This window comes from Microtus oregoni, unplaced genomic scaffold (genome assembly GCF_018167655.1).
Source record: "Microtus oregoni isolate MIOR12 unplaced genomic scaffold, Mior012 000137F_ref0000512, whole genome shotgun sequence".
Lineage (NCBI taxonomy): Eukaryota > Metazoa > Chordata > Mammalia > Rodentia > Cricetidae > Microtus > Microtus oregoni.
This window is the reverse complement of record NW_024544787.1, coordinates 728,031-738,367: the sequence shown is the minus strand read 5'-3', so window position 1 is coordinate 738,367 and position 10,337 is coordinate 728,031.

Below are 10,337 nucleotides of genomic sequence, written 5' to 3'. Positions count from 1 at the left end.
AATGGAAATGCCTAAGAAAACTTCTGCTCCTGAAGTAAAACAAACAACAAAGGAAAGAAAGCATCAAAAAAAAGCTTTTGTAAATATAACTTAAGGAGAGGGCCAGGTTTCATCTCAAGCAGGTATCAGAACCAGGCATATTCAGCTATGTAGTTCTAGAGTTAGAATAATGAAGGGGTTAAGGAAAGTCATTGAACCAGGAATATGATAAAGAAGTCCCTGCTTGGAGGCCATCACTACCCATTGCATGAACCAGGAAAGTGAATCATGAATTGTGTGTGAGACCCCAACATGTTAGAGATGCTAGAGCCATGGGATGTCTGCCTGGGAAAGGTACAGATATGGAATTGAACTAGCCAGAGAGAGGAAGGAAAAGGATTACTTATTTATCTACTATTTTATATCTCTTTTTTTTTTCTCGTCATTGAGGGAAGCTAAAGAAGGAACTCAAGGCAGAAACCTGGAGCCAGGAACTGAAGCAGAGATCAGAAAGGAATGTATTTTCTTGATTGCTTTTTATGACTAACTCAACTTGCTTTCATTAAACAGTTCAGGACCACCTAGAAAGGAACAACGCCACATACAATGTGCTGGGCCCTGCCACATCAATCATTTATCAGGAAAAATGTCCTACAGGCTTGCATACTGCCCAATCTGATAGAAATCTTTTTTCACTAATGTACACTCTTCACAGATGACCCAAGTTTGTGCCATGTTGTTGAAAAGTAAGAGAAGAAAACTAACAAGCACAGCCAAAGTTGTACAAAGTACCCTAAAATACTAGTTGTCTTAAGTAATATAAGTAAGAGAAAAAGGCAAATAAGAGTGTTCAATCCTTTGAAAGCACTCACAAAGCAGGCTGGAGAAAGGGCATGAATCATAGTATGTGACTTCTCAGGAAACCAACTTAGAAGTCATTAGAAGACTTTCAAACTAAATGAGAGTTCCATGAAGGGAATACCTTGTGGCTTTCATTATAAAGAGATTATCAAGAGGCACAGAGATTGATGTGTGTGTGGGACAAGGTTGTCTATTAATGTCAATGAGGATCTTAGGCAAAGGAAACCTCCATTCCTCTTTGCATAGCCATGTGAGAATCTACAACAGTGTTGAACTGCTATATATTCTCTCTTCCTCACTTTTGAAGAACCAATGTTTTTGTTTATATTCTATGATTGCATGGGGATCTCTCTCTCTCTTTCTCTCTCTCTCTCTCTCTCTCTCTCTCTCTCTCTCTCTCTCTCTGTGTGTGTGTGTGTGTGTGTGTGTGTGTCTATGTGTGTGTTTGTTGCATAGACTTCCAAGTATTTGTGTGTGGCCACATGTATTTTTGTGTCTGAGCGCAGGAAGCCAGAGTTTAGTGTTAGATTTCTTCTTCCATCACTATTTTAATTTCTGAGATAGGTTTTGTCTCTTAGACTGTAGCTTGCTGACTTACCAAAACTGAATAACCATCAAGTCCCTTGAATCACCCTGTTAGCCTGAAATAGTAGGGTTGAAAAGCATGTGACACCACACCACGCAATTTATGTGGGTGTGTGTTCTGATCCTAAGCCCTCGTCTTTACCCAGGCACTTTTTTTTTTTTTTACATGGAGCCATCTCCCCAGAATCAACACTGTATTTTGATGGTGTCTGGCTTACTTTTTTTTTCAGATTAACCATGTGTAATCATTTTCAGTTTTCCCATGCAGGTGAGCACCCAAACACCTTCTCATACTGCTTTCCAATTTTAAAGAAACTTCATGAAATTGTACAGTATTTGGACCCTTCAGTGTCATATGCTTGCTTGTTGCCAAATTTATCTAACATTCTCAGTCTTCTTGTGTTGAATATAGAATACAGGAATGTGAGTAACTTGATGATCTGCGAGGAAGACAGCTGACGCTGTCATTGGACTGGTCTAGCCTGGTTTGGGGCCCTCAGGTGAAACAACTTCAAACTGAGCATAATCTAATCTTCCTCTTTCATAAGCAAGATGTTTCACAGAAACTGATATTAAAAATATATTTTTGAAATTTTTTAGGTGTGTTACGTGTCATTAAACTTATAGCAACCTGCACTCACATATTCCTCTCATCAAAATATTAGATAGGTCTTACCCCACTGAACTTTTAAACTCAGAGACAACTGAATGTTCATGCTTTCTTGATATGATTGCAATTTTCAATATTACAGTTGGGTCCCTTTCATTGATCTGCAGTATACTGTCTTAGTTACTTTCTTTCTTTCTTCTTCTTCTTTTTTTTTTTTTTGGTTTTTCGAGTCAGGGTTTCTCGGTGGCTTTGGAGCCTGTCCTGGAACTAGCTCTGTAGTCCAGGCTGGTCTCAAACTCACAGAGATCCGCCTGCCTCTGCCTCCCGAGTGCTGGGATTTAAGGCGTGCGCCACCATCGCCCGGCTCTCTTAATTGCTTTTCTATTGCCTTAAATACCATGACCAAGGCAACATGCAACAAAAGCATATAATTTGGGATCTATGGTTCCAAAAATTTACAGACTATGACAGCGATGTTAAGCATTGTGGCAATATATAGACAGATATAATACTGGAGACGTAGCTTAGAGCTTCACAATCACAAGGCAGAGAAGAAATGAGCAAATTTGTAATGGCATGGGCTTTCTGAAACCTCAAAGTTTATGCCTAGTGACACAGCCCATCCAAAAGGCGACACCTTCCTAATACTTAAACAATTCTAACTAGCGACCATGTCTTAAAATATATAAGCATATTGGGCCATTCTCACTAAAACCACCACATATATACTGGATGTAGTGTATATAATATAATCAAATTGCTTGTATTTTCTTGCTTATTTCTTCACTACTTTTCTCCCAAGATAGACTGAATGTTTAGTTAGTGTTGGACCACATCGAATATCTTCATCATGGTATCCTTAGATCTTCAAATATAGCTGCTGTACGTTGAATTCTTGTATAAAACAAACAGTTCCTTCAAGATTCTTGGATTTATGGCTATCAGTCATGCATAGTCATGATTATAACAGATCAGTACAATGTAACAAATTCTTATAATTTCAACACCCAAATAAACCCCACCTTGTTGTCGAAGAACAGAAAAATGAAAGTACTCTCAAATCTAGCAAGTGGCACATTCCATGCTAATCACTGTATCCCTGCCCTCTCAGGTTTGTAATTTCCCTGACTGCATGTAGTTATCAACTTCCTTTTAATTGTCCCATATATGGAGGCATAACTGAGTGATGCAGTTTAATTCTGCCTTTGGAATATTGGTATAAATTATATCACAATACCTGTGTTCTCTTCTATTATTGAAAACCACTATAATATCATGCAATTTTAAACTATTAAAGATGTTTTATCCTCTGACAGAAATGTGAGGTTTTCCTTTATGTCCCAATGAGACTTGAACAAAAGTTGAGGAATCATCAGTGTTCAAAACCTTTTTGGTAGGATATGTATTTATAGTACATTTTCTATGCTGAGGAAAGGGGTACTCACAACTGTGTAGAAATAAAATTTAAAAGTGATACAAAGAATACTTCTGACAATTTATTCAGTAAACTGTGATTTTACCTTCCATTCTCTAAAACGTCCTGATTATGATATATTAGGTGCTATAGAGACCCATTAATTTATGCTAAGCATCAAATTGAAGAATTCTGGTATAGAAGTTAGAAAGGATGTAACAAAGATAGACTAGGAATTCCTTTTAGGGACAGGTTTTATTTTGATGATGGCTCAGCTCCAGAATAACAAAGTCAAACACACAGCCAATCAGGACATTCAGCACACACTTTGCTGTCTCAGAGTTAACAGTAGGTGTGCATTTATAATTGAGGCATCATAAATGCAGTTGTTATAGAACTTATCAGAAAAAAAAGCTATTATTTGCAGACAAACTCGTGTTGCATAAATAACATGCCAAATCCTTCTCGGAGGCAACAGGAGAGCTTTGCCCTTCCTTACCTATAAATTCACTTAGGGAATTGTGTATTTCTACCTTCATCCTTCATATATGGCACATCCTCTGAATGGAAATGCTGAGTGCTGACTTGAAGGAGACACTACTTGGCTCAAAATGCAAAGACAGGCCAAGTTAAGCAGTTTTTGTGCTCACCTACCTGGACCAAGTTCACCAGTGCCCTGCAGCCCTTCACAAAGTATCAGATTACTGTCCATCTGCTAGCACATAGTAACCATGTTTGGTAGTCATAATCCAACCATTGCCACGCATTCAAAATGCTTAGAAAAACTGTTTGGTACATGGATTACATGTGCAATAACTATACATGGAGATCTAAAGAACTCGTGGTAAAGATGCCAGCTGTAGTCCAACACTAACTGAGATTTCAGTCTATCTTGGGAGGAAAACAATAAAGCAATAAGTAAGACAATATAACCAATGTGTCAGTCTGAAAGAAAATAATCACTGATCCAAATTCTATATCTGTATTTCAAAAATACTTCCCTAAAGAAACACCGTTTAAATCATAGCTTGTAAAGGAGATGCTGTCAATTCTAATGTACAACAATTAACTGTAGCTCTCAGTGAACTGTTTTGAATTCCCAATTCTATGGGTGATGGTTTTGAAGTGCACTGTGATATAAGAAATTTCCAGCCTCTCTGGTGCTGCAGAAAGAAATTTCTTGTTTGTGTATAATCTATTGTAGGATTTTGGTAGTTGGCTATCTAACAGCTCACTGGGAAATGAATGAGATCCATGTGGCATATTGTTCTTCAGCTGACATTTCTGTGTCAACACAGGGCAGCTGCACTCCTAAAACAGTGAGATAACTTTCAAATCAGAAGCACTCTTGTTATACTTGATAATGTCCTGACAGCCAAACATCACTGGGACAAGTCACTATTACAGACATGAGTAAGCAAACACCAAAGTAAGTAGCATGAGGAGACGCATACAACATGATATTTTAAGAATGGGCTCATATAGTCAGATTGATGACTATTTTAAATGTCATTATAGAACCTTCATCCAGTAACTGACAGAAGCAAATACAGAGATCCACAGCCGAGCACTGGGCTGAGCCCCCAAAGTCTAGTCAAAGAGAGGTCAAGACCATGATGGGGATACCCACTGAAACAGCTTCCTGAGCTAATGAAGCCCACAAACTCAGGTCTGACAGCGAGGGAACCAGCATAGGAACAAACTAGGCCCTCTGAGTGTGGGTGACAGTTGTATGGCTGGTGCAGACTGAGGGAACACTGGCAGAGAGACCAGGATTTATCCCCAAATCTCTTTCTGGCTTTTTGGAACCAATTTTCTCTGGAGTTGAAAGACCCCTGGAGTGGGGAGACTCTCACACCAATCTTGGGATAACACGACCCCCCCAGGAACCCACAAGAGACCATCCTTGCTGCAATCACAGGAGGTTTATTGACAGGAACCAGTGCACTGGCGTAGAAGAGTTTGACCCTGAGTAGCTGGGAGATGGGGTATTTTTTTGAAAGATACCCAACATCATTTGCATTTGGGAAAATATAAATTAAAACAACAAACGATACCACTATAGCTACACCTATAGCTAAGTGATCAAAATACAAAACATTAAGGGTACCAATGACCATCAAAGCTGATGCATCCTCATCCATTGCTGATGGAAATTCAAAATATGCAGCCACTTTGGAGATGGCCTGACTGTTTCTTACAAGACTAACACAGTTTACCATACCAAACAACAGTTGTGTGTCAAGATTCTTACCAAATGATTATATATATATATATATATATATATGTATATATATATATGTGTGTGTGTGTATGTATATATGTGTGTATGTTTGTGTATATATATGTATATGTATATATATATATATGAAAAACTATGTGCAAATATTTATGGTGGTTTTATTTGTAACCACACCAAACTTTAAGCGACTAACATGTCCTTCAGTCTGTCTGTTCATGGCTAAATAGTGAAACCTTCACAATATGGAATACTATTTAGTAATAAAAGAAATGAGCTATCAAGTTTACAAAAACATATGTGACCCTTAAACATACACTTCAAGTCAAAGACTGGTCCAGCCCACAGAAGGAATGATACAATTCTATATCTGTGGTATTTGGAATAGACAAACTAATAAGACACTAAACAGATCTATGGCTGCCAGTGCTGTGGGATGTGGTGATGGAGTAGGTTGAACAGGTAAAACACAATAGGACTCTAGGACGGTGATCCTATTTTGCATGATGCTATTATGATACATGGTAAGATTGATGTGTCCAGTTCATAGAACTTCCTATTGGAAATACTGAACCTTAATGAATTTGAAAGTCATGGTTTAGTCACCTGGGGTAACCAGGATGGAAAGTCAGAGGAATTTAAAGAAGATATCAGAAATTGGAAAAGATCTCCCATGCAGATGGATAGGCAGGATTAACATAATAAAAATGAAAATCTTATCAAAAGCAGTCTACAGATTCAGTGCAGTCGCCATCAAAATCCAAGCACAATTCTTCACAGACCTTGAAAGAACAGTAGTACTAAATTTCATATGGAGAAACAAAAAACCCAGGATAGCCAACACAAACCTGCTATAGAGATTTGCATGGGTATGGATCTTGGTTTATTGATACAAATTTAAGATCAATTTTGTTATACTGTGTATATGTATTTCTGCTCTTGATTAAGGTATTGTGATTGTGGTAGCTCATTTAAAAATGTAATGTGTAATTAAGAAATATAGGTAAATAGATAGTTATCTATAATATTTAAGCTTTTAGTCATGTTAGGTTTTCTAGATAGTGTTATATTTCAGTTAGATGGGTATTCTTCAACTCCATCATAGAATGCAGAAAGATATAGTAATACCTAAGTAAACAGCAAGTGCAATGTAAACAACTTCCAAAATTCTAGAATTGACAGAGACTTCTTGCAGCCTGGACAGTCACTCAAAGTTCTTCTGTACATTTGGGGCATCCATCTTCAGCTTACAGGCCTATAGTATCCAGCAGGCTTTTTCATGAGGCAGGGAATTTCAAAGACAGTTCAGCCGATATTGGTAGTTGGTCAGTCACTTCTGCTGTGTCCTGTAGAATGTCTGGCAGACTCTTTCATGAAGCAGGAACCCCTAAGGACCATCTTACCTTTAGGTAAGTTCAGTAGTTATTTCTCTGCAGGTCCTGCATGTCCAGTTCATCAAGAAGTCCAGGCAAGAGCAGTCTCCTGTCCAAATGGTCAATAAACTCCATAAAAAGCTTCTTCGGTGCCCATCTTCCTCTTGAAGTTATTGGTGCTGCCAGGTGCAGATGTGTCTCATTGTCATGAAAAGTTCTAAATTTTTAAACATTTTAAATGTCATATTCTGTAGTCATGATAAAAGATAAAATAGATATAAATATTGTAACTATAATTCTTGCTTGATGACTGTTTTGTAATATGTAATTTTACTATGTTAAAGTTAAAAACTTCCTTTTTATTTAAACAGAAAAGAGGAGGTAATGTGGGATTTTCCCTATATATGCTATAATTACAATAAATAAATAAAATAATAAAATAAATAAATTAATAAATAAAAAAAATTGGCTTGGCCTGATAGGGTAGAACAGAGAGAGGTGGGGAAAACTGAACTGAATGCCAGGCGAAAGAAGGAGTCAAGAAAAAAAGCCATGAAGCTGCTGCCAGAGACAGATAAGCTGAAACCTTACTGGTAGGCCAGAAGCATCATAGTAAAATATAAAACACTGGAAATGGGTTAATTCTAGATGTAAGAGCTAGCTAGCAATACATTTAATTGATCAGCCAAGCAGTGATTTAAATAATATAGTTTTGTGTGATTATTTTTGGTCTGAGCTTCCGAGTGGCCAGAACAACCAAATGGCCACCCTACAAAACAACCCTATTCAATGAAGAAATATGTAGAGGTATCACCATCCCTGACTGCAACCTCTATTGTAGAGCTACGGTAATGAAAACAGCTTAGTATTGGTATAAAAACAAACAAGAGTACCAATGGAATTGAATTGAAGATCCTGATATTACCCACACATCTATGAACACCTTATTTTTGACAAAGTAGCTAAAAATATAAAATGGAAAAAAGAAAGCATCTTCAACAACTGGTGCTGATATAACTGAAAGTCAACACGTAGAAAAATGCAAATAGATTAATATCTATCACCATGCACAAAACTCAAGTACAAATGGATCAAAGACCTCAATATAAATCCATCTACACTGAATCTCATAGAAGAAAAAAATGGAGCTGGATGGTGGTGCCGCATGTCTTTAATCGAAGCACTCAGGAGGCAGCGGCAGGTGGATCTCTATGAGTTCAAGGTCAGTCTGGTCAATAAGAGCTAATTCCCGGACAGGCTCCAAAGCTACAGAGAAACTCTGTCTAGGAAGAGAGAGAGAGAGAGAGAGAGAGAGAGAGAGAGAGAGAGAGAGAGGGAGGGAGAGGCAGAGAGTGAGAGACAGAGAGACAGAGAGAAACTGGTAATTACCCTCCAAAGGCATTAGCACAGGAAAGCACTTTCTAATCTAACACCAGTAGTACAGACACTCAGAGTAGAGCAACAATTTAAAAAAATGGGATCTCCTGAAACTGAAAAGCTTCTGTAAAGCAAAGAATGTGGCCAACAAGACCAAATGGCAGCCTACTGATTGGGAAAAGATCTTCACTAACCCCACATCAGACAGAAGACTGATCTCCAAAATATGCAAAGAACTCAAGAAACTAGACATCAAACTACCAAATAATTCAATTGAAAATGGGGTATGGATCTAAACAGAATTCTCAACAGAAGAATCTCAAATGGCCGAGAAACACTTAAGGAAATGCTCAACATCCTTAGTCATCAATGCAATCAATACAACTTTGAGATACCATCTTACACCGAATCAGAATGGCTAGCATCAAAAACACTGATGACAGCATATGCTGAAAAGGATATGGAGGAAGGGGAACACTCCTCCATTGCTGGTGGGAATGCAAACTTGTACAGTCATTGTGAAAGTCAGTATGGCGATTTCACAGAAAATTGGGAATCAATCGACTTCAAAACCCAGCAATACCATTTTTGGGCATGTAGCCAAAAGAGGGGCACAATCACACCATAATAACATTTGCTCAACTATGTTTATAGTAGCATTATGCATAATAGCCAGAACCTAGAAACAACCTAAATGTCCCCCAATTAAAAAATGGATAAAGAAAATGTGGTACATTTGCACAATGGTGTACTATTCAGTGGGAAAAAAAACAATGGCATCTTTAAATTTGCAGACAAATTGGTGAAACTAGATAAAAACATCCTGAGTGATGTAACCCAGACACAGAATTACAAATATAGTATGTACTCAGTCATGAGTGGATACCAGACATTAAACAAATGATAACCAGCTTACAGTCCACAACCACAGAGAAGCTAGAACCCTCTTCCAGAAACAGAAGGTAGCCAATGCAGAGATAACAGCTATATACTGGGTCAAGCTCTAGACAAAGAGTGGAATAAGTGATAATATGAACAAAGGGGTCAAGACCATGATGGGGAAACAGAACCAATTAACCCAAACTAGTGGAAGATCACTGACTCCAGACTGATAATTGGGTAACCTGAATAGGACCAAACTAGGTCCCTGAATACAAGGTTTGACTTGAGCAGTACATGGGGCAACTGGAAGTGGGCCAAGGATCTAACTCTAATGCATGAACTGACTTTGTGGAGCCCGTTATCTATGGAGAGATACCTTGCACACACTAGGCATGGTGGGGAGGGCCTTGGACCTGCCTCAATGAGGTGATAGGACAGACTTAATTGAATTCCTGGGAGAGACCTTAACCTTAACTTCTCTGAGGAGCAGATGGAAGATGGTGAGGGGAGGAGGAAACTGAAGAGAGGAGGTGAGTAACTGGGACTGGTAGGTAATAAATAAATAAACAAAATTTAAAAAGAAGTCTCTTGTGGCTTTGGAAGAATTGCTCATAGCAGAGCAACAACAATCATGGTCCTCATTTCTCCGAAAGTAAAACAGGCAAGCTTTATTAGTTTTTTAACCTTGAGGGCTTCATACATGTATACAGAAAAGTATAGTCACATAACCCATTTTTACTGATTCAATTTACCTCATATGACCTCCAACAAAACATTCTAACTTTATGTCTCTTCTCGTTTTATAGCACACTAAGTTCATTTAGTGATGCTGATATATCCATGATTCCATCCACTGTAGAATGGTGCTGCTTAACTCGGATGATAGTTACAACATATGAAAATTCTTTACCTGATAACATGTTTAAAAATGGGACCATTCTTTCTCCCCTAGAAACTATCAATTACCAAGGTAGGTATGTGTGGAAGGGAGTGGGGTAGGGGCTTAAACATTAATAG